This window comes from Gossypium hirsutum, chromosome A04 (assembly GCF_007990345.1).
Source record: "Gossypium hirsutum isolate 1008001.06 chromosome A04, Gossypium_hirsutum_v2.1, whole genome shotgun sequence".
In the NCBI taxonomy this organism is placed as follows: Eukaryota; Viridiplantae; Streptophyta; class Magnoliopsida; order Malvales; family Malvaceae; genus Gossypium; species Gossypium hirsutum.
The window spans coordinates 54911846-54937973 of record NC_053427.1 but is presented as its reverse complement, the minus strand read 5'-3'; the positions used below and the strand labels follow the sequence as shown (position 1 = coordinate 54937973).

Here is a 26128-nt window from a genome sequence, read left to right as displayed (position 1 = left end):
ATTCCATCCATGTCCAATTTTTGTCCATCACTTAGAAATTGGTCAAATTGCTATTTAAGGCCTCCTAATTAATATTTCAAAGCAATTTCATACTTGAAACTTCTAGAATGCAAGTTTTGCAACTTATTCAATTTAGTCCCTAACTTCAAATTGAGCACTTTATGCATAGAATTTCTCCACGAATTTTTCACACAATCATGCAATCATATCATAGACCTCAAAATAATCATAAAATAATTATTTCTATCTCGAATTTTGTGGTCTCGAAATCTCTGTTCCAACTAGCCTCAATTTTGGGCTATTACATTGAAAATTTATTTTAATATTATTTTTGGTGTTTATAGCATGTGATTATATATGTGTGAAAGTTTTGTGAAATAATTTCAGCATTTGAATGCTTAATTTGAGAAAAGGACTAAATCACGTAAAATGCAAAAGTGGCATTCTTTATGTTAAATGTGTTTAATTACTATGGTTGATTAAATGTGAAGTCCTTATGTTGTAAATAGACCCTTGATAGTGGGAATGAACATAAATGGTCTTATATTTGATGGTTAGATGGTTTAATAACCAAGGGTAAAATGGTAAACTATGTATTAATGATAAATAAATAAAAAAGTTAAAATAAGCCTAATTATCATCATCCATAATCGATTATTAAGAGAAAAAGAAGAGGAAAATGTGTTTTTAAGGTTTGGTCATTGTTTTTCTTGATTAAGGTATGTTTTGAGCTCGGTTTTTGATGATTTCTATGTTTTTGTGATCGTTGCTTCATGTTCTAGCTAGCCTATGTCCTAATTTTTGATATTGTTGATGATCACATGAAGTGCCATTAATGATAGCTTGATGTTTTGAATGTTGATGATGGAAAATGAGTAATTGTTGATAGATTTTCATGCTTTGTAAACTAATTTTTGACAAAAATGCTTAGATAAAATTAAATTGTGAAATTTGTAAATTGAGGGGTTGAAATGTGAAATAAATGTGAAGTATGGGCTGCTAGGGGCACTATGGTAATTCATCTAAGCATGGGTCTCATTCAATTTTGTGAATTTTGTGTATTTGTTAAATAGAGACTAAATTGCATAAATGTGAAACTTTAAGGGCTAAAGTACAAAATTCCCAAATAGGTATTTTTGGATGAAATTGAATGAATAGGTAATTAAATGTGCTAAATTTGAATTTATATATATGAAGGAAGAAAGAAATCAGATTTAGATCAAGGGAAATCAAAAGTTGCCGAGTAGTCGATCCGATCTGTTCATCATATATACGAGGTAAGTTCATATGCAAATAAATACCTTTAAACTGATTTATAAATGTTCATTTGTCATTGAATTGCTATGAATGTTAAATGACCAAATACGAGCTAGTATCGACGAAGATATGTTATCCAAAAGTCTCGTACGAACCCTAAGAATAGTATAGGATATGAATGTCATGACATTAGGATTACCGAGATGTGATTACCTATAAGACTATGTTTGGGACATTGGCATTGTGTTATGATTAGGTGTAAGTTCATGTCTGGGACATTGGCATCGTTATATCATTTCGTATAAGGCCCTATTTGGGACAGTGGTATCGATATGTGATAACATGTAAGACCATATCCGGGATATGGCATTATACGACCTATATGTGATTTTCCAGTATCCTGAACGATTCTAAACAGTTCAACGGGCAAAGTCAAGTCGAGAAAGAATGTGTAAATGAGTTAAGCGACTCAGGTACGTATGAGATTCATAAAAAATATTGAAAAGGGAAGTATTTGATGAATTCACTTATGAAATTGAATATGTATACATTTGGGAAGGTTTGTAAATTTATATGTGCTTATTCATAGTTTGCCTATTTGATGGAAATAGAGTTGAATCATTTGGTAATTTTATTTGTATATGGCTTACTAAGCTTTTAAAGCTTACTTTGTGTGTTCTTTCCCTGTTTTATAGATTATCGAAGCTAGCTCAGACTCGGGGATCATTGGGAAAACGTCATCACGCTATCGATCATCTTGTTGGTACTTTAGAAGCTTTGTATATAAGGTATATGGCATGTATAGGCTAGTGTTAAGATGATAAGTTTTAAGTTAATAATTTAGCCATGAGTGGCTTGCAAATGATGTAAAATATTGGTGTGAATTTGGCCATTTAAGTTGGGTTGAATTATGTGTTTGATAATTATTATGTGATGTATAAGTTGTCTTATGTTTTGGGCATGTTTGGTATGGTTTCATGATTGCTCTAATAGCTAGATGTTTATTATTGCTTGGAAGATGGTATGTTACGGCTTGATTTTGAGATGATGAAATGGTATGTTTTGAGGCATGAAATAGATGATAAGATGATAAGAAAATGCATTTAGATGATATGTAAGTTTAATGATTTTGGCATATTGTTTTGGCACGTTTTGGCTATGGAATTGAGTAGTTAAGAGAATGGCCTCTAAATGGCATAAAATGTGTATGAAATAGCATGTTTTGGTTGTTTATATATGTATGATAATGGGTTCATGTATGAGAAATGTATATTGTATGTTGTATATAATTGGTAATGCCTCATAGCCCTATTCTGACTATGGATACAGGTTAGGGGTGTTACACACAAGGTGTCGATCTACAAGGAAAGGAAACAACTAGAGTAAGCATTTAGAAATATTAGTAAGTTCTAATGGAAAAAAATTGTAACAGCCCGATTTTAGCTTAAATCGGAACAGTGGTTTGGGGATCACAAATTCGAGGTCAAAAAAATATTTTAATATTATTTTATGTGTTTACACTATGTGAATATATATGTATGAAAATTTCGTGAGCTAGTTTTATCGTTTAATAGCTCAATTTGAGAAAACGGACTAAATCATGTAAAATGTGAATGTTACATTTTAATTGCTAAAGTCTTAAATTGCTATAATCCATTAAATGTGGGGCCCTTGTGATGAAATTAAACCATTTGATTTATGGATGGACAAATATGCCTTTGGTTAGTGGAAATTTAATATTAAGCATTAAGGGTATTTTAGTAAATGTAAAATTAATGTTAATTAAAACAAATAAACAAAATTTGATTCATCATTTTGTGTTCTTCCACCACCAAATATTATAGAAAGAATAGGATTTTGAGCTTTCATCCATTCGTCCCTTGTTCATCTTGATTGAGGTATGAAATTTGTTCGGTTTTTTATGATTTCTATGTTTTTGTGATCGTTGCTTTGAGTACTAGCTAGCCCATTCCCTAATTTTTGAGTTTGTTGGTGATTTTATAAAATGAAATTGATGAATCCATGAGTTTTGTGATAGTTGATGATGAAAAATGAATATTTTTATAGTTATACAAGTTCTATTAAGTGATTTCGAGTAAAACTGCCTACTAGGGATAAATTTGTGAAAAGTGTAAATTGAGGGGCTGAAATGTGAAATAAATGTGAAAAACGGGTTGTTAGGGGCACTATGGTAATTTGGCCAAACATGAGTTTTGTCAAATTTAATGTAATTTGTGTTTTTATGAAATAGGGACTAAATTGTAAAAATGTGAGACTTTAAGGGCTAAAGTGTAAAAATGCCCAAATATGTGTTTGTGGACTGAATTGAGTGATTTGATGAATAAATGAGTAAATTTTGAATGTATATAGATCAAGAACGAAAGAAATCGGATTTAGATCGGGGAAAAACAAAGGTTATCTAATAGTCGATCCAGTCCCTCTATTTTGACTACGAGGTAAGTTCATATGCATATAAATACCTTTAAATTGATTTATAAATGAGCAAATATGAGCAAGTAGCGACAAAGTTATGATATTTGAAAGTCCCATACGAACCTTAGGAATAGTATAAGATACGAATGTCATGACATTAGGATTACCGAGATGTGATTACATGTAAGACCATGTCTGGGACATTGGCTGTAACGCCCTAATTTTCACGTTTTCTGTGTTTCTGTGATTTTTAAAATTTGTGTGTGTTCTGGTTGTTTAAAATATATATTTTAGTAGGTTAGTGGGCTTTTGGAAGGCCCAAGCTTAAGTTAAATCCGTGGTAGTCTTCGAAATTTTAATTTTATGAACAGGTGATGCAATTGACGTTTGGGCTTTTAAGAGTGAAGGGGTAAAAGATGACACAAAAAGGAGTGTGCTGTAGTGGCAAGGTGGCGCCACTTAGGGGACAAGGAAGTGACGCCATAGAGGAAGCAAAGGGTCCAAGGTTCAAGTATTGGCTCTTGCAATATATTTTGGTTTTTCTTTCCAATAAATCTAGAAACAAGTAGGTGCGCTTTAAAGTTTAATGTGTTGGATTTATGACACAAATAGTTGATGGCCTAGTGGTGGTGGCGTGAGCTGGCATGTGAGAGGACTTTGCTTCGAATCCCTTGGCACGCAAAGGTTGATTATTTTGCTATGTTGGGGCGGCAAGAGTTGGTGTTGGTTTTAAACTCTAGTGATGGAGGGATCCCACATCGGGAAGCTAACATAAGAGTAGATGGAGAGCTGGCTTTAAATAGAGCAAACCATTAGGAGAGTAGGCATACCCTTCTTGGCTGATCCCTTTCGCTTTGTGACGTGCTCGTTTGGGTTGGGCGTCAGCTAAGAGTGTTTGGAGCGCGGATTAACTGCAGAAAATGACTATTTTGCCCCTCGTGCGTAAATGACTAACTTGTGGGATGATTGGGTTAGTTGACGTGGATTTATGTTAGTTGTCGTTAATTCGCAAGTCTAATGTGTTAGTGATCGATTGTAGGATTATCGCGTGGGAGATTATGTCACCAATCGTCATCAACTAGGTGTGTAAACGACACCCTCCCTTAGACTGAATCGTTGGTATTTTGTGAACTCGCGAGCGTGCGAGCTCTCGTGAGACAATTGTTAATGAATATGGTGCATTTGGATGATTAGAGTGCAGAGTGTGCATTTTTGTGCACAACGGTATTTTTGGGCTTAATGGGCTGAAAATGGGCCAATGGGCCAACAGGCCCACTTTGGTAAAAAGACGAGGTAAGTACTTCTGACTACTTGGTAAACATTAGAATGAGCATGAAACCTTAGCAAATAGGTAATAATTACTGAAATACCCTTATCTATGCAAAATTACGATTTTACCCCTAGGGTTATATTTTTTCTGAAAAGCATGATGTTCTGTTTCTATATACGTATGCCATGACATATTATTTCCGTTGCATGGGACATGGGTTTATATTGATGGAGGAAGCATTCTGGCAGCCTCGCTGCAATCTGGTGGCCTTGCCACATATATTTGTTCTGGTGACTTCGTCACAATATCTGGCAGTCTCGCTGGAATCTGGTGGCTTCGCCACATATATATATCTGTTCTGGTGGCCTAGCCACAATATCTGTATCTGGTGACTTCGTCACAATATCTGGCAGCCTCGCTGCAATTTCTGTGGTGTGTAGCAGTTGGGTGGGTCGAGTAGTCTCCCCACATGGTGTAAGGCTGGTACGGGGGTGTTATGGATGGCTCTGGGTTGGGATTTCTGCATTCATGATATATTTGTTCTGTATCTGCTATGGGCCTATGGGTTTCATTCTGATTTCTGTACTGGGCCAAGGCCTAGATAAGTCTGACTCTGAGATTTGATCTATTTTGGGCTATGGTTAGGTTATGTTACACACTGAGTTTACCGAACTCACCCTTTATTTTCATCTCTGCAGGAAATCCCCAACCATAGTGGGCTTGGAGCTGTGAGGGATTCGGAGTGGCCACATCATCTGCAAAGTTGGTTTTTCTAAGTTAGTTTATTTTTATTATTTTATATTCTGATTTAATTTTGGGTTTTAAGTTGTAATAAGGCTGCTATTTAAATTTCTTTTTCCGCTATGGTTTTATTTTCTGATTATATTTATACTATGTCGAAACTGGTATTGTTAGGCTGCACGAGTTTTCAAAATTAATGAACGTTTTCCAAGACTCAACTAGCACAACAAATGAATAGCTTAAAGATTGATAAACCGGCTTTTCATTCAACCGCTGTTTTTACAAAGACCACCCCAATCACTTAAACCAACGAATGTATACTAAGTTGTAAGTCCATGTGACACGTCAGATCTGGCCATAACGTCTGGGCCGGGTTTGCGGTGTTACATTTAGTGGTATCAGAGCCAAGTTGCAACAACTCGGCTGTGGAACGGGTCTAAAAACGGGAGTTTGTAAAGAAAAACTGAATAAAGGTTTTCAAAAATTATTTTTTTGGAACTTGATTATAAATTTTTTTTGAGAATGTTTCCAATATTTTCTCTTTACAAATAGATGATTTTAAAGATTAAAATCGATTTTCTAAAATTAGGTTTTTTTTTAGAATGTGGCACACCGAATCTCCGGCCCAAGTCTGTAAGTTTTCTGAGCATTTCTGATTGTTTCTGAAATATCTGTAATATGCTTGTACAAAACCTTATCATGGTACTTTAGTTAGGGTAACACTGGAACTATAGAAACTCTAATAAGTAGACTGAGACTGTAGCCAGGCTACCGTAAAAGGAAACAAACTCAAACTCTGAATTACTGTTATTCATAAGACATCTGTAATAAACACTGAAATATTAAACTGATTCATAAAATTCTTAATCAGATAATACGAAATGAGTACACGAACAGCTCGTGGAAGAGGCCATGGACGTGGCCGAGGTAATGCTCAGGCTGAATCTTCGTCTTCAGGACATGTACCGGTAGCAGATACACCGGTACCATCGACAACGGAGGTAGAGTCTCATGATCAAGGTGACGGGGACGATGCTCTGTCCCAGGCAATGCTCTGAGTTTTGGAAAGGGTTTCTGGGGCAAGTATGGGAAATGGAATTCGAGGGTCTATTTCTGAGCTGCTCCGGGCCAATGGAGCAGAGATATTTAGGGGCGTATTTGGTGTAGCTCCGAATGTGGCTGAGTATTGGTTAGAAGCCACAGAGCGGATTATGGATGATCTGGACTGCTCTGTAGAGTAGAAGCTGAGGGGAGCCATATCGTTACTCAGGGATGAGGCTTATCATTGGTGGCTCATGGTGGGAGATGGAACTCCTGCTGACAGTGTGACTTGAGAGCTGTTTAGGACAGCCTTCAAAGGAAAGTATGTTGGGGCTAGTTACGTGGACGCTAGCTGGAAAGAATTTTTGAACTTGGTCCAAAGGAGTAAGTCAGTGGCTGAGTATGAGTCTAAGTTTCTGAGACTGAGCCGGTATGCTTCTGGGATTGTCGCTACAGAGTATGAGCGTAGCGTACGCTTCGAGGGTGGTCTGAGAGATGAACTTAGGGTGCTGATTTCTCCGCAGAGGGAGTGTAACTTCGCTGCTTTAGTGGAGAAAGCTAGGATAGCTGAGGAAGTGAAGCATACAGAAAGACAAAATCGTGAGAAAGATCGGAACCGTTTTAGGAGAGATTCAGGACTTTCAGGTGGTATGAGTAGGAATGTTAAAAGAGCAAGGGTAATGGAGCCAGTTCGAGCAGTACCGATGATTGCTGTTAGACCGCAGGGTTGTAGGAATTGTGGGAAGATGCATATTGGCGAGTGTCAGAAATGTTCTGGTGCTTGTTTCTGATGCGGATCTATGGAGCATAGGGTTAAGGATTCCCCAGGAACCAGATCAGGTTCAAGTTTTAGAGCAGAGGGTCGCTCAACCAGTGAGGGGTGGACCATAGTTTTTTAGAGGACGTGGGCAAGGCAGTGGTGGTAATGGAAATGGTCAAGGAAGAGGAGCGCCTGGCAGGGGTGCTGGATTTGCTGAGGCTCGCCAGCCGGCGTTGGTGTATGTAGCTCGTCGCCGAAAGGAGGGTGATGCACCTGACGTCATAACTGGTACGTTTTTGATTTCCAGTGTGCCATACATTGCGTTGATAGATGTTGGATATACCCATTCATATGTTGCATGTGCACTATCTGGGTCGCTAGGTGTGCGCTCTGAGGAGACCGTGAGTGTGGTATCTGTACTAAGTCCTTTGGGTCACTTGGTTAGGGTAGATAAACTGTATAGAGATGTGCTTATAGAAACTCAAGGAAAAGTTTTCTCTGGAGATCTGATGGAGCTACCTTTCGGAGAATTCGATCTCATTTTGGGAATGGATTGGCTTGTTAAGCATAGGGCTACTCTGGATTGTGCTGCTACACGAATAATGTTAAAGACCACAAAGGATGAGGAGGTTTTGGTGATAGGCGAGCATAAGGATTATCTGTCTAACGTGGTGTCGGCATTGAGAGCCGATAAGTGGATTCGAAAGAGATGTGACGCTTATTTGGCATTTGTATGCCAATCGAAAACTGAGGATCTGACAGTGGATAAAATTAGAACCGTCAAGGATTTTCAAGATGTTTTTCCAGAGGAGCTTCCGAGTTTGTCCCCGAATCGAGAGGTTGAGTTTGGAATCGACTTGTTGCCGGGAATGGCACCAGTGTCCATTGCACCTTATAGGATGGCACCGAAGGAGTTGGTGGAGCTGAAAGCCCAAATTCAAGAGTTATTGAATAGAGGCTTCATTAGACCAAGTGTGTCTCCGTGGGGAGCACCAGTGTTGTTCGTAAAGAAGAAAGATGGGTCAATGTGGATGTGCATCGATTATCGGCAGTTGAACAAACTGACGATTAAGAACAAGTACCCACTGCCGAGAATCGATGATTTATTCGACCAACTTAGAGGAGCTTTAGTATTTTTCAAGATTGACCTTCAATCTGGGTATCATTAGTTGAGGGTTAAGGAGGTGGATATTCACAAGACGACATTCAGAACTCGGTATGGTCACTATGAGTTCTTGGTTATGCCATTTGGGTTGACGAACGCACCTGCAAAATTTATGTATCTGATGAATCGAGTGTTCCAGCCATACTTAGATCGATTCGTGGTCGTCTTTATCGACGATATTCTGGTTTATTCTGAAACTGAGGAGAAGCATGATGAGCACCTTCGTATTGTGCTGCAAGTGCTGAGGGAGAAGGAGCTTTATGCGAAATTCAGTAAGTGTGAGTTCTGGTTGAGAGAGGTAACTTTCTTGAGGCATGTTGTCTCTGCTAAAGGGATCAAGGTGGACCCTCGAAAGATTGAAGCGATTCTGGAATGGAAGCCACCAAGGTCAGTGTCGGAAATTCGAAGTTTTCTTGGTTTAGCTGGGTACTATAGAAGGTTTGTGGAAGGATTTTCTGTGATGGCAGTGCCTTTGACAAAGCTTATAAGGAAGGGAGTACCGTTTGTTTGGACTGAGAAACAATAGGAATCTTTTGAAAAGCTGAAGAAAGTTCTGACCGAGGCAACTGTACTGATTCAGCCGAAGTCTGGAAAAGATTTTACCGTATGCAGTGATGCATCACATGTAGGGTTAGGCTGTATGCTGATGCAAGAAGGTAAAGTGGTTGCTTATGCATCGCAACAGCTTAAACCACATGAAGTTAACTATCCTACTCATGATCTGGAGTTGGCAGCAGTAAACTTTGTGCTTAAGATTTGAAGACATTACCTGTACGGAGAAAGGTGTATTATATACACAGATCATAAGAGTCTTAAGTACTTGCTGACTCAGAAGGAGTTGAACCTTAGGCAGTGGAGATGGATACAGTTGCTTAAGGATTATGACTGTGTGATTGAGTATCACCTAAGAAAAGCTAATGTGGTGGCTGATGCCTTAAGTCGTAGAACTGTATCTGATCTGAGAGCCATGTTTGCTTGTTTGAGTCTGTATGACGATGGTAGTCTGTTAGCAGAACTGCAAGTTAGGCCGACCTAGGTGGATGAGATTAAGGAAAAATAGTCGAGGGATGAGTCCCTAGTTTCTCGATTTTGGCAGGTTAAGAATGGGGATACTTCTGAGTTCAGACTGAACAGTGAGGGAGTTCTGTGTTATCGAGGTAGAGTTTGTATTCCAAAGGACTCTGACTTGAGGCAAGCAATTCTGAGAGAAGGTCATGGAGGTCTGTATGCTATGCATCCTGGAGGGAGTAAAATGTATCGCGATTTAAAGGAGTTGTATTGGTGGCCTGGATTGAAGCGAGAGGTAACGGAAGTTGTGGGAAAATGTCTGACTTGTCAACAAGTGAAAGCTGAACACAATTACCTTCCAGAATTTGGCAGCTAGTGGAAGTACCACTTTGGAAGTGGGAGAGGGTAACCATGGATTTTGTGAGTGAGTTACCCTTCACACCGTCGAAGAAGGACTCGATTTGGGTAATTGTGGATAGGTTGACCAAATCTGCTCATTTCATACCTGTCTACACTGATTATTCACTTCAGAAGTTAGCCAAATTGTATGTGGCAGATATAGTGTGACTTCACGGAGTGCCAGTGGCGATTATTTTTTATCGAGATCCTAGATTCACATCCCGATTTTGGCAAAAGTTGTATGAGGCGTATAGCTTTTCATCCTCAGACTGATGGCCAGTCGGAAAGGGTTATTCAGATTCTGGAAGACATGTTGAGAGGATGTGTTATCGACTTTCGAGGCAGTTGGGAAGATTACTTACCGTTGGTAGAGTTTGCATACAACAACAGTTATCAGGCAAGTATTTGAATGGCTCCTTATGAGGCACTGTATGGACGAAGATGTCGTACACCTAGTTGTTGGACCGAGTTGGGTGAACGACAGGTTCTTGGACCTGAGTTGGTGGCAGATACTAAGGATAAGGTCAAGTTGATTAGAGACCGGTTGAAGGAAGCATCTGATAGATAGAAGTCATATGCAGATTTGAAGCTCAAGGAAATTGAGTACTCTGTGGGTGATATGGTCTTCTTGAAGGTTTCGCCTTGGAAGAAAATATTAAGGTTTGGGAGGAAAGGCAAGTTAAGTCCGCGGTTCGTTGGGCCTTATCGGATTCTTAAGCGAGTGGGTCCAGTGGCTTATCAGTTGTAGCTACCTCCAGAGTTGGATAGGATTCATGATGTCTTTCACGTCTCCATGTTAAGGCGGTATCATTCTGACCTACTCATGTTGTGTCGGTTGCAGAGGTCGAGGTCTAAAAAGACTTGACTTTTGAGGAAGAGCCTGTGCAGATTTTGGATCAAGATGTTAAGATTTTGAGGAAGAAATCAGTTCCGCTAGTAAAGGTGCTGTGGCGTAATCATGGCAGAGAAGAATCTACTTGGAAGCCAGAAGTGGCAATGCGTCAACAATATCCTCATTTGTTTGATTCAGGTAAAATTTCGATAACGAAATTACTTTAAGGAGGGTAGAGTTGTAACGCCCCAATTTTTTAGGTTTTCTGTGTTTCTGTGATTTTTAAAATTTGTGTGCATTCTGGTTGGTTAAAATATATATTTTAGTAGGTTAGTGAGCCTTTAGAAGGCCCAAACTTAAGTTAAATTCGTGGTAGTCTTCGAAATTTTAATTTTATGAATAGGTGATGCAATTGGTGTTTGGGCTTTTAAGAGTAAAGGGGTAAAAGATGACACAAAAAGGAGTGTGGTGTAGTGGCAAGGTGGCACCACGTAGGGGACAAGGAACTGACGCCATAGAGGAAACAAAGGGTCCAAGGTTCAAATATTGGCTCTTGCAATATATTTTGGTTTTTCTTTTCAATAAATTTGGAAGTAAGTAGGTGCGCTTTAAAGTTTAATATGTTGGATTTATGACACAAATAGTTGATGGCCTAGTGGTGGTGGCGTGAGTTGGCATGTGAGAGGACTTTGGTTCGAATCCCTTGGTACACAAAGGTTGATTATTTTGCTATGTTGGGGCAGCAAGAGTTGGTGTTGGTTTTAAACTCTGGTGATGGAGGGATCCCACATCGGGAAGCTGACATAATAGTAGATGGAGAGCTGGCTTTAAATAGAGCAAACCATTAGGAGAGTAGGCATACCCTTCTTGGCTGATCCCTTTCACTTTGTGACGTGCTCGTTTGGGTTGGGCGTCAGCTAAGAGTGTTTGGAGCACGGATTAACTGCAGTATCCTAACATGTGTGTATTTCTCATTACTCTAGTAGTAGGACGGCTATTTTGGGCTGCGATATGTTGAAATGGGCCATGTCGTCCCAATGGGTCCGTAGCCCCAAGTGGATAAGTTGTAGAATTACTAAAATACCCCTGTAGGGTAGGACTACCAATTTATCCCTGGAGGGTAAAATGACTATTTTGCCCCTCGTGCGTAAATGACTAACTTATGGGATGATTGGGTTAGTTGACGTTGATTTATGTTAGTTATCGTTAATTCGTAAGTCTAATGTGTTAGTGATCGATTGTAGGATTATCGCGTGGGAGATATCGTCATCAATCGTCATCAACCAGGTGTGTAAATGACACCCTCCCTTAGACTGAATCGGTAAAAGCCGAAATACCAAAACGTTGGTATTTTGTGAACTCGCGAGCGTGCGAGCGCTCGTGAGGTAGTTGTTAATGAATATGGTGCATTTGGATGATTAGAGTGCAGAGTGTGCATTTTCGTGCACAACGGTATTTTTGGGCTTAATGGGCCAATGGGCCAACGGGCCCACTTTGGTAAAAAGACGAGGTAAGTACTTCTGATTACTTGGTAAATGTTAGAATGAGCATGAAACCGTAGCAAATAGGTAATAATTACTGAAATACCCTTATGCATGCAAAATTACGATTTTACCCCTAAGGTTATATTTTTTCTGAAAATCATGATGTTCTATTTCTGAATACGTATGCCATGACATATTATTTCTATTGTATGGGACATCGGTTTATATTGATGGAGGAAGCGTTCTGGCAGCCTCGCTGCAATCTGGTGGCCTCGCCACATATATCTGTTTTGGTGACTTCGTCACAATATATGGCAGCCTCGCTGCAATTTGGTGGCTTCGCCACATATATATATCTGTTCTGGTGGCCTAGCCACAATATCTGTATCTGGTGGCTTCGTCACAATATCTGGCAGCCTAGCTACAATTTCTGTGGTGTGTAGCGGTTGGGTGGGTCGAGTAGTCTCCCCACATGGTGTAAGGCTGGTACGGACGTGTTATGGATGGCTCTGGGTTGGGATTTCTGCATTCATGATATATTTGTTCTGTATCTGCTATGGGCCTATGGGTTTCATTCTGATTTCTGTACTGGGCCAAGGCCTAGATAAGTCTGACTCTGAGATTTGATCTATTTTGGGCTATGGTTAGGTTATGTTACACACTGAGTTTACCGAACTCACCCTTTATTTTCATCTCTGCAGGAAATCCCCAACCATAGTGGGCTTGGAGCTGTGAGGGATTCGGAGTGGCCACATCATCTGCAAAGTTGGTTTTTCTAAGTTAGTTTATTTTTATTATTGTATATTCTGATTTAATTTTGGGTTTTAAGTTGTAATAAGGCTGCTATTTAAATTTCTTTTTCCGCTATAGTTTTATTTTCTGATTATATTTATACTATGTCGAAACTGCTAGTGTGAGGCTGCGTGGGTTTTCAAAATTAATGAACGTTTTCCAAGACTCAACAAGCACAACAAATGAATAGCTTAAAGATTGATAAACCGGCTTTTCATTCAACCGCTGTTTTTACAAAGACCACCCCAATCACTTAAACCAACGAATGCATACTAAGTCGTAAGTCCATGTGACACGTCAGATCTGGTCATAACGTCTTGGCCGGGTTTGGAGTGTTACATTGGCATTGTATTGTGATTACGTGTAAGACCATGTCTGGAAAAAACGCCGCAAAAATTGTAAAACACGGAGCAATAGCGGCGTTTTACAAAAAAACGCCACTAAAAACAGAGCAATAGCGGCGCTTTTGGTAAAACGCCGCTAAAAACTAGAGCATTAGCGGCGCTTTCGATAAAACGCCGCTAAAAACCAGAGCATTAGCGGCGCTTTCGATAAAATGCCGCTAAAAACCATAGCATTAGCGGTGCTTTCCGTAAAACGCAGATAAAAACCAAAGCATTAGCGGCGCTTTCTGTAAAACGCTGCTAAAAGTCATATAACCCCTAAAACTTTAAACCCCAAAAAAAATAATAAACACTAATATATAACCCCTAAAACACTAAACCCATAAACCCTAAAAACCCCTAAACATTAAACTATAACCCATAAAACCCTAAACCCTAAAAAATATCACATGGATGTCGATGCACATCATATGTTAAATATTTTCTTATATAATTGTAAAAGAGATAGTATTAATTTTAAAATATTGAATTAATTATCATTATAGTTTTGGGTTTACGATTTAGGGCATATAGTTAAGGGTTTAAGGTTTATGAGTTACTATTTTAAGTTTTATGGATTATGGGTTTAGGAATTATGGTTTAAGTGTTGGGGTTTAAGGTTTAGGGGTTAGGGGTTAAGGGTCTATGATTAAGAGTTTATGTTTTAGGATTTAGGGTTTATGGTTTAAGGATTAAGGATTAAGAGTTTAGGGTTTAGTTAATTAGTATTTTTAATTTATATGATAAATATTTTCTTATATAATTGTAAAAGAGATAATGTTAATTTAAAAATATTGAATCAATTAATCATTATAGTTTAGGATTTACAACTTAGGGTATATGGTTAAAGGTTTAAGGTTTATGAGTTACTATTTTAAGGTTTATGAATTATGGTTTAAGGGTTGAGGTTTAAAGTTTAGGAGCTAGGGGTTATGGGTTATGGGTTATGGGTTCAGGGTTAATATTAACCCCTAAAACCTTAAACCCATAAGAAATCATAGACACTAGTCTATATAACCCCTAAACCCAAAAAAAACCCTAAACACTAATCTATAACCCCTAAACCTTAAATCCCAAAAAACATCATATGGATGTTGATGTGTATATACATAGATATTAATGTAAAAGCTTATGTTCATAATAAATTAAGGAAGCAATGCTTAATATTGATTAAATTTATTTTTGGATTTAGGGTTCAATATTTAAGATTTAAGGTCTATGATTTAGGGTTTTATGGTTTTATAGTTTAAGGTTTAATGGCCATGGGTAGTTTGCATTAATCTCAAGTGAATCATATTCAATTAAATCCTAAACCCTATAATTAATATATATTTACGGCCATAAGTAGGGGGTTGAAAAGGTCTTTGCCCTTCTAAAATGAAAAATTTTCCATTTCGATTTTTTAAAATTTTTAAAAATTTTAAAGGTAAAATTGCACTTCATCCCTTTGAATAATGGAAAATTTTTGATTTAATCGTTTCAAAATTATAAAAATATATGCTAAACTTTAATCGTTAAAGGGTAAAATTTTAGGGTTTATGTTTTATAATTTAGGGTTAAGGGTTTAAATTAATACTTTTATTTTCAAAAAGATTTAATCTAAACCATTTGATATATTTAAATAGTAGATTTAAAAAAAACATTGATAAATAAATAAAAACATTGATAATAAATAAAAATAAAATATAAAAATAAAAATGTATAAAATAGAAATTAGTGCAAAAACACTATAAAAAATAAACAATAAAAGCGTTTTTTATAAAAACGCCGCAAACAATCATTTTACTTAAAAAAAAATGGCCCCTTTTTATTCCCAAATTTCCCCTCCCTTCGAAACCCTAAATTTCCCCCTAAAATTGGTATCCTCAAAACTTCATTTTCACACACGCCGTTTTCATCGGTTTACCTTGAAACCCATACGATCCCTTCCCCTTCCCCTTTCCTTTTCCCTTTCCCTTTGGTTTTGAAAAACCCATGTTCCATTTCCTTAAACTTATCAAACAGCTTCAGCATCCTGATTCCAAGATGAAAGCTTTGAAGGAATTGGATTTGTTTGCGGTCAAGAATGAAAGAAATAGGAAATACATGGTGAAAGCTGGGGTGCCTAAAGCTATGCTGTCGTTTATTGTAAATTGTTTCAAGGAAGACTGTGTTAGTGGCCTAGAGGAAGCCCTAAGTGCCCTTTTCTTAATTCGAATTCCATCGGCTGAAGCAAAGTTGTTACCCAAACAAAATGATTAGATTATCAAATCATTGATCTGGGTATTAGGATGTGAATTCAACACCCAGGTTATGGTTAAATCCCATGCGGTTTCAGCATTGAAATCCATCATTGAAATAGCAAGTTCGGTTGTACTCGAAAGATTAGAACCCAAGTTCTTCGAGATGATTGTCGGAGTTTTGAAACAATGCACAACCAGGATCACTCAACGGGGAATAAATTCAGCTTTGCATGTTCTTTTAGACGCTTGCCCTTAGGGAAGAAATCGGCTAATGATGGTTGAATCAGGAGCAGTTTCCGCGCTTATCGAGCTTGAATTAGGATCACCCGAAAAGAGAACCACCGAGCTTATTCTGGGTATACTCTTCCATTTGTGTTCTTGTGCTGATGGCAGAGTAGAGTTTCTCCGCCATAAAGGCGGCATCGCCGTTGTCACAAAGAGGATCATGAGAGTTTCACCGGCGGCCGATGATCGAGCAGTAATGATACTTTCGTTGATAAGCAAGTTCTCAGCCACCAGTTGGGTTGTTCATGAAATGTTGGAGGTTGGAACTGTAACAAAGCTTTGCATGTTGCTCCAACTCGATTGTGCAGCCTATTTGAAGGAAAAAACTATGGAAATACTTAGATCACATTCCGATAGTTTTTTCCTATGTAATTCATATAAACTATATTTGCATCCGCAATTTTTACTATTGGTTGCCACTAAATATAATATTATTGTGTTTTAAGGTTTGTTGATTAATTTCAAATATTCTCACTTGTTTTTCATCGGAATGTGATCTAAGTATTTGCTTTTAATTGCTTAATACTATGTAATTCATATAAACTATATTTGCATCCGCAATTTTTACTATTGGTTGCCACTAAATCATTTGTTTACACTAAATATAATATTATTGTGTTTTAAGGTTTGTTGATTAATTTCAAATATTCTCACTTGTTTTTCATATTCTAATCATATCAAAACCTTCAAGTAACTGGAAGATTTATCCATAAGTGCACCAAACCAATAATTTCTTTTTATTTATTCAATTCTTATATTCATTATTCTGTTCTTAATTTCGGTTTTGATTTTTCTATGTTCTTTCTTCAATACATTACAGAAGCATTTGGCCGTCTCGTCTACTTGTCTCTCCAAACTATTGTTGGTAGCTTGGTATGGAGAGTGGAGACTGGAGAATCGGAGATGGCTCTTTAGGGCTTGGGCTAAGGTGAATGGCCATGCTTTTTGTTGCTTTAATTGTCCTTTATTTGCTGTTTTTTTTTTTCGGGTATGTTTTTCTTTATGAGGGAGGTATTAAGTTCAAAATGTTCCATGCACCATTTGTTCAAATTGTTCAGATGTGGACTAAAAGGTGCTGCACTTGGCTGTTAGGGAAGAGTCTGCCTGGCATTTGCTGATGAGGTACTGTGCTGGCTTTACGGAACAATCAAAGAGAGTAAGATTATAATTTCCACTTCCATTTCAACATGTGCTTGAACCCCTTTGTTTGTTTTTGATAGAAATGTATAATTGTTTATAAGATTGAATAAAATCAAGTATCATCAGCACCCCTTTGGTCTGCAATGCCAATACAACAACTTCGCTACTCTGTGGCTTCAACTTCGCCACTTTGGTTGTTTTTTGGTAGAAATATATAGTAGTTTATATGATTGAATAAAAAATATATACTGTATATAGCTGGCCAAAAATCTGTTAATGATCTATTGATGTACACTACTCTCTCTATATATAAAAAATAGCAAATTTGACTTGATGAACTGTTAGGCTATGAATAGGTACAAAATCAGTCTATGGATCACGTCAAGTTGACAGGGAAATTAATATTAAAGAAAATGTTTTACTTCGTCTCATTTATTATTATTACTCCTCTATTTAGGGGATTCCATTATCTGTATTGACAAGTTTGATGAGATTGTTATTTGATATATATATATATATAGCGGTGGTTGAGAGGAGAAAATGGGAATATGGGAACCATATTCCTGAATATTTCTCAATCTTTACCCCTTAAATGGATAAATGAACACCGATTAATTGATTAAGTACCCGTTGTTGATTATTTTAACTAGTTTGTTTCACCTCGTGTCAACAGATAATTGATTGTATCAATTATATTTTATTTAATTTAAAATGTTTCTTAATTCAAACTTTTTATCAAATCAAACAAAAGATGATTATGTTATACATAAATTATTTTAGGTTATAGTTTATCTATAATATTTAAATTTAAAATTTAAAATTTATATTTAAAATTAATATAATTTAATTCTTTTACATAATATTATTTAACTAATATATTTAATTATTTTAATTAAAATATTGAAGTCAATTTCTTTTTTCGACTTATTGATTTACTCTGCAAATTCATTACTTTTTGAATTGTGAAAGAGTTGAGCAACAAAATCTTCATTGAAGACAACATCATTCTTGTTGAGAATTTTATTCACTCTTTATTTTTTTAATGACTATGTGATTGTTCTTTTTCTTTTTTTGGATTCAGATGAGGACTACATACTACAATTCGCACCACCATTCAACCAATTGGAGCTTCTACAAGCACAATCTTGCCCTGATGCGATTACTAATCACGTTGAACAATCGTAGTCATCGACAGACTTATTTGTTAGTTTGTAATTCAGATAGTTCAAATACATGATCAAAACAAAGAGGATGGTTTATATTTTTACTAACTTTGATTTTGCAGATGAACATCACACATGATAAAGTTCCCCCAAGTTCAGCCTTTGTTTGTAAAGGCAAACCCCCCAACTTGGTAGATTCATAAGTTAAAAAATTGTCCTTTGGTAATTAGATTTAAATAGCTCCCATTTTAGTGTATTGATGAAACTCGTGAGAGGTAGATGCTATTTCTGCTGTGCTTTTCTAGAAGCATTATTGCTATTAATACAAGTTCCAAATATTAAACTTCAATGGTTTCTAAAAGTAGGAGTTACTATTTAAATTGTTAAGAATTTTAATATTTAATTAAACTTAAATTAAAAAAAAAAAGATTGTCTCTTTTTCTGTGGATCTGCTTTGTCTCCTGAGGAAAAGGTTAGATTAGATGAAACTCATTTTTCTGTTGAGTAGTTATCTTTTTTAATAATTATATCTTTGACTTGCGTATGTGTTTTATTGTGCTGAAAGGTAAACTCGTATACTGATGATATTTTTGCAAGTACTGAAATTTCTCATTAATTGATTCTTTTTGGTGTTAAAAGTTTCATGATTGATGAAATTAGTCTTGACAACCATGGGTGTTGTGATGGTCCTAAAACTGGCAGACTCAGGGTATTGGATAATGTGAGTCTTACTCTTTTGAGCTCAAGTGTGCTAGTTTTTCAAGTTGGTAATGTTACTTTTGCAAATAATTAACTTCTTTCTCTTGCAGGCACCAAAGCTCTTTGATTATTTGGCAGTGGGTTAGTGAAGCACAGGATATAGCCACAAAATTAGGTGGACAAGTCATTGGTCACACATGGCTTTTAGAATCAATTGCAGCATGTAAGTTGTAGCCTTTTGTCAACTAACTAAATAATGATGATTGAATTTTTTTATCTAAAGAATGACCAATAACTTAATAGGCTAGTCCTGTTTTAGAAGGTAGAACTTGCTCTTTCTCTGTATATCTGTATTGTAATAGTCATATGAGCTCTTTTGAGTTTGTCAGCAACTAATTGAACTTGGATGGGGCATTTTCATCATTACATGAGCAAAGTTATTTTTTACTTGTACAATACCATTATAACAGCCATGAACTGGAATTACATGTGATATTAGTAACTTGTACCAGCCCTTAAGGCTTCGAATTTACTTAAAACAGGAATTACATGTGATCTTTGGCAATTTTGCCCAGTAGAATTAAGCTAATTTTATGATTCTATCTTTAATTAATGCAGGACTGAGCAATGCTTCCTTTACAGGTCAGTTTCCTATTTCTTTGTCATGGATGGATGTATTTATTGGAATATGGGACCAAGTAACTTAATACAAAGAAATTTTACATTTGTTTTTCTATGCCTTTTAGATAACCTCTAATTTTAGCATGAAAACAACCCTCTCTGCTGGGTTTTTTCACCATTGTTGCTGCTATTACTTTCATTTAGGTGTCAACTTTATTTTAACAGATGTTATGCCTTATATCATGCTATATGAGACAAATATATTCCATAGTTTTTCTTATCCTTCTGTTTTTGTGCCGTTATACTCTCTAATCACATGATTTCCCTAAGCCAACCCCGTCAATAATGATTGATTGCTAATGTAACAATGTTTGATTGCTAATCACATGATTTTCACTTTTGTTTTCTCTTCAAAGTCTGCTGTTAAGTTTACAGTGAGCCAGTTGACTGCATTTCTTTTTTCATTTTTTACACTGCTTGCGGGACTCCAAATTATGTTGCTCTGGAGGTTTTCACTCATGAACTCAGAAAATAATTAGCTGTATTGCTGCAACTTTTCTTTTTTTTTTTGCCTTTTCTTTTTGGCATCTGATATTTTTATTTTCAGGTGCTCAAAGATAAAGGTTATGATGGTACATCATCTGAGATTTGGTCTTGCGGAGTTATTCTCTTTGTTCTCATGGCTGGTTATTTGCCTTTTGATGAGCCAAGCCTTATAGGCTTGTATAAGAAAGTAAGGACCCTCCAGATTTGGCCAGTCTTTTTAGATGAGAACTTCATTAAAATTGTTTGTACCTTGATAAATTTCAGATCTGGGAGGCTTCTTTCAGCTATCCATCATGGTTTTCATCTGGTGCTAGGAATTTGATTAGCGTATTCTTGATCCAAACCCTCTTACCGTAAGTTTCAAAAAATTTATGATTACATGCAATCTTTGATCACAATATAAGCTTTAGCACGTGCATTTTGGTTGAAATTCTGCATGTTCTTTTTGGCAGCGTTTAACTATTCCTAAAATTCTACAAGATGAACGGTTCAAGAAAGGGTACAAGCCACCAAAATTTGAGCAAGATGAGGATGTAAATCTTGATGATAATATCTTATATTTTACATGGTTATGATTTAAGTCATTATTTCATTGATATCTTTATATTTTAATCTAATTTTTATTATTTATTTTAGTTTTGATTCTAAATTTTTATTTTTATTTTAATATTTTTAGTTAAAATTTTAATAGAAAATTTAATTTGATAATGAATTTTAATAGAATATTTATATCATGGATATTATTCTTCTCAATATTTTGATAATAAATTTTAATTTTTCATGACCTTCATAATATTTTATATTAATTATTATTATTTTTAAATTTAATGACTTTTAGCGGCGTTTTTGGGAAAAAGCGCCGCTAAAGTTTATGACCTTTAGCAAAGGTCTTGACCTTTAGCGGCGTTTTTTAAAAAAACGCCGCTAAGATAGAGGTGTTTTTTGCGGCGCTTGTGGAAGCGCCGCTAAAGGCTAAAAAAATGCCGCTAAAAGTCTATTTTCTTGTAGTGACATTGGCATTGTTTTATGATTTCGTGTAAGACCATGTCTAGGACATTGGCAACAATATGTGAAAACATGTAAGGCCATATTTGGGATATGGCATTGTATGAGCTATATGTGATTTTCAAGTATGCTTAACGATTTCGATAGGTTCAATAAGCAAATTCAAGTAGTGATTCAGGTATGTACGGGATTCATACGAGTATTGAAAAAGGAAGTATTTGATGAATTCACATGTGACATTGAATATGTATACATTAGGAAAGGCTTGTGAACTTATTTGTCCTTATTCATAGTTTTCCTATTTGATGGAAATAGTGTTGATTCATGTGGTAATTTTATTTGTATATGGCTTACTAAGCTTTTAAGGCTTACTTTCTGTGTTTTCCCTGTTTTATAAATTATCGAAATCATTAGGAACCTTTATCACACTATCGACTACTTGTTGGTATTTTTGGATGCTTTGTAAATATGGTATATGACATGTAGAGGGTAATGATATGATAATATGTTTTGAGTTATGATATTAGCCATGTGTATTGGCTTGTGAAATGATGTAATTTTAGTGTGTATTTGGCTATATAAGTTGGCTTAATTCATAAGTCTGATAAGTGATATATGATGCATATAATGCTTTATGTTTTGGTAAGTTTAATATGGTTAATGTGTTGGTTAGATGGATCATTGATTTAGCAAATTATCAATTTGTATATTGTTTCTTGAAACATGGCATGTTGTGGCATGGTTTTAAGATGATAATTTGGTATGTTTTATGACATGAAATAGTCAAAAAGATTATGAGGAAATGCATATAGAAGCTAAGGTTATGGCATATTGATTTGGCATGATTTTGGTTGTGGGTTTGAGTAGTGAAATGAATAGAATGTAAATGGCATGAAATGTGCATGAAATGGTCATTTTTGGTTGTCTATTTTATATGAAAATGATGCCAAATGAATGCTTTTAGGTACATGAATGATAGGTGGGAATAGTGGCTTAAATCAAGCCTATTTTCATGCCACACGGATGAGCACACTGGCGTGTGACTCGACTGTATGACCCCTAAATACTAGTTAAAACAAGTTAGAAAGTTACTCAGATTAAACACACGGGCGTGTCTATTGGTCGTGTATGGTGCACAGGCTGGCACATGGGCGTGTGGTCGGTTGTGTGACCCAAGTCAATATACCCTCTAAATTTCACATGGTCTTGGCACACGGGCATGTCTTTTTCCGTGTGATGCAAGTCAGTATGTATGCCCTGTTTCCATATGCTCTGTGACACTGGCATGTCTAGCGGCCGTGTGAGGCACACTGTAACGCCCCAAAATTAGGCCTAGAAGTATTGGGCTTTAAGCATGGGAGCGGTTAGGAGACTACTCATAAATATTTTAGTTAAGCAAGAAAGTGACACAAATTTCATGTTTGCTTTATTGGCTAAGTGATTTGGGTGTGTTTGGAAGTGTTTGAGAAGCCTAGGTTCAAGTATGGGCTTTTGCAAAAAATTTAGTTTTTTCCCTTATGTGAACCTTGGCTTTAGCTTGTAGGCCTTATAAATAGTTGTGGTAGATTTATGTCACAAGTAAGCTCGTATTCTAGTGGTTGTGGCGTCATTAAGGTGGAAAGGGAGCTTGAGTTTGAGTCACTTTATGCAGAAGGAGTATTTATTTTATTCCTTGGCTATGTGGGTGGTGGAGTTGGATTGAGACTCTAAGTTTGAATTTGTTATGAGGAATTTGAATGTGGTTTTGGAGCGATTTCTGGAGTAAATAGTGGAGGGATAAGGGGAGAGATTTTTGGAGAAAATCAAGGGATGCGATGATGGTAGGAGGTTATGGCTGAATGGAACACTAAGGCTCTCTTGGTTTTGGTTGGGAAAAAGGTTGGGACGTTTTGTGTAGTGTGCAGGTGGCCGAATTCTCCCAATTCAATTTAGGTACTCTATTTTTTCGAGGTTGCGTTCTCTCGTGCTATTAATTCTTTTTTTGTTGTTTGCCTTTCTTGGTTTTTTTGGCCGAACAGGTATTCTTTTCAATGGGTCTTATTCTTTTCTACTAAACATTGCTTCTCTCCCTTTTCAACTGTGACCATTTCTCTATTCCCTCTACTATCTTCTCATCCTTCCTCATCTTTTGCTGATTTGATCTCTTTTCTCTCCTTATTCCCTCTTTCGGTTTTCCTTAGTCGAACCTCTCTTGTTCTCATCTCTATCTATTCTTTCTCCTTTTCACACCAACTATATTATTTTGGTATACTCTTCGGATTAAACAGACTCTCGACTCGTGTATGCTACTTTTTTTTATTGGTATTTGGTTCTGCGTTCTGGTAAGTGGTGGAGAATAAGGTATAAAATTCTTGTTGTAATGATATCTATGGCTTATGTGAATCTAAAGAAGGGGGTTCTTGTGTAGGTTGTGGCCAAGGGTGATTGGTGCTTTGCTTGTGAACTGAAGAGGTGATCGCTTCTGTTGTTGGTAAGGGTATTGTATTTGATTTAGAATTCCGTTAGATTTCGTTAGTGCTATGAGTTAAGTTTCTAACCGGATATTTTTGGATTAATTTAGGTACAAGGTTACTTTGAGCACAGTTCGCTTTCATAATCACGTGTGTAACCGTATGTTGTGTTTGATTATCGGCAGAAAAGCCGAAAGTGTGTATTTGTGTGCGATTTTCGATAATCGTTTAAAAGCCAAAAATATGGCGTATGATGCCACACGAGCAAGCGATCGCACATGTGGTGAACTGAGCCCACGAAAATGAGCGTTAGACTGTAAAGGCCACCACGAGCGTTCTACTGGTCTTGGGCTGTTCTGGGCCTCGGGCCAAAATGGGCCGTGTGGGCTCAATAGGCTTGTGGGCCCACATGGATAAAATGTATGTGATGTGGTAAGTGTTGTTTGGACTGTGACGCTTGCATAGCTGTAGATGTTTCTGGGCTAAATGGGCCACACGAGTGTGTGGGCCTACTTGGGCCGAGCAATGGGCCTTGGGCCCATTTTCACCGTTATGATCATTTAGGTTATCTGTGTCATTCGACGCGATTGTAGACCTTCGGTGAGGTCGTTATTTGAAGGGTAAAATGACCGTAATGCCCCTGTAGGGTAAAATGACCGTAATACCGCTGAAGGGTAAAATGATCATAATGCCCCTGTAGGGTAAAATGAATGTAATACCCTTGTATGGTAAAATGACAATTATGTCCTTATGTTCCGTATGACTGATGTGCTTATGATTTACATATATGATTATACTGAGTATGACTTTGTATACACGTAATATTTATGACATGACATACTTCATGGGGTTGGGATTTTGACATGGAGGAAGTACTGTTCTAGTGACTGTCACATTCACTGTTACAGGTGGTTATGCTACAATTACTGATACTGGTGGCTTTGTTACATTTACTGTTTTTGGCAGCTATGTTGCATTATTATTACTGGCAACTTTGCTGCGATATCGGTGTGCTGGCTGGGTGGGTCGATTTATATCCCCACATGATATGTTGGTTGGTACGGGTGGTGTGCTGGCTGGATTTGGGTGGGATGCATAATTGCATTACACTGTACTGATACTGCATTGGGCTTAGGCCCACATTGTTACTATATACGGCTAAGGGCTAGACTATTACCAATCTGGGCTTAGGCCCATATTGTGTTATTCACTGTTTGTTTGTTATTGGGATTACACACTGAGTTTTCATAAACTCACCATTTCTTTTCAACTGTACAGGTAATCCCCAGCTTTAGACGATTTCGTACTGCGAGGGACTTAGAGGTGGCCACACGACTGCTGAGTCTTGCATTTGACTTTGTTTAATTTATATTTCAGTTTTGGATTTTTAATTTTGTAATTAGGTCGTTCGTGGGTTTTAATTTTTAATTGGGCTTTAGATTATATATTTTTAAATTGCTAGTCTAGGTAAAGATGAGTTTTTTAAAACAATTACTATTTTCTAAGACACGCGTTTTAAACTTCATCGATTTAAAAAGCTTCTGCGTTTTTAAATCAATTTATTATAACATTGATGGTTAGTAAGGTAAACGTTTTGACGAGAACTTTCGTTAATTAATAATAAAATGATTTGAATTCAATAACGAATTTTTACCGAAAGGATCAATTTTTGAAGAACACTCTAATGTGACACGCCAGATTTGGCCATAATGTCTAGGCCGGATTTTGGGTGTTGCACACACAGCCTGTTCACACGGGCGTGTGATTCCTATATGCATGAAAATTTTATGAGTTTCCCAAAGTTTTCAAATGATATCGGTTTAGTCCTGAATCTCTTTTAAGCATGTTTTAAGATCTCATAGAGCCTTATAAGGGACAATATGATTAATGTTTATGTGATAATGGATTCATGTATGAGAAATGTATGTTGTAGGCTGTAATTGATCGGTAATGCCTTGTAACCCTATTCCAGCGACGAATACGGGTTAGGGGTGTTACAAAAATACTATGTTTGCCTTGTTTTTACCTAAACATTTAAAGCTAGTTTAGTTTGACGTAACTTTGGCTAGAACATGATACTCAAAACATCAACAAGGTGAGCAACTATTTATAACCAAGACCGTTAGATGCTACAAGTAACTTAACATACCAATTCATGTTACTTTCATATAACTTATCAATATTGTGTATTCAATCAACAAGCATAAGATTTCAACAAGTATACATGGTTCAATTTGATCACCTTTGCTATTAGCAATCAAAAAGATATATCATTCAAAATTCAATCCATTCAATGACTTTTCAATTTTGATTTCAAGTTTGTTCCACCACAATTCAAATTTTAGATTTCATTTATGCCATTTTGCCTGAAGAACCCTAGTAAATGGACTCAGATACACAAAACTACACCACACCAGTTGCTCGTTCGAGCT

The 26128-nt window shown here is 36.7% G+C and overlaps 1 long non-coding RNA gene and 1 pseudogene across 1 annotated transcript; both read left to right on the top strand.

Annotated features, from left to right (window-relative positions):
- Positions 1-15369: 15369 nt before the first annotated feature.
- LOC107948306 (E3 ubiquitin-protein ligase PUB24-like) lies at positions 15370-20876 on the top strand (annotated as a pseudogene).
- Positions 20877-21025: 149 nt separating this feature from the next.
- LOC107948307 (uncharacterized) lies at positions 21026-25454 on the top strand. The gene is made up of 4 exons (XR_001697326.2): positions 21026-23567; positions 23654-23716; positions 23807-24128; positions 24975-25454. It is a non-coding gene; the product is annotated as an uncharacterized lncRNA (long non-coding RNA).
- The last annotated feature ends 674 nt before the right edge of the window (positions 25455-26128 follow it).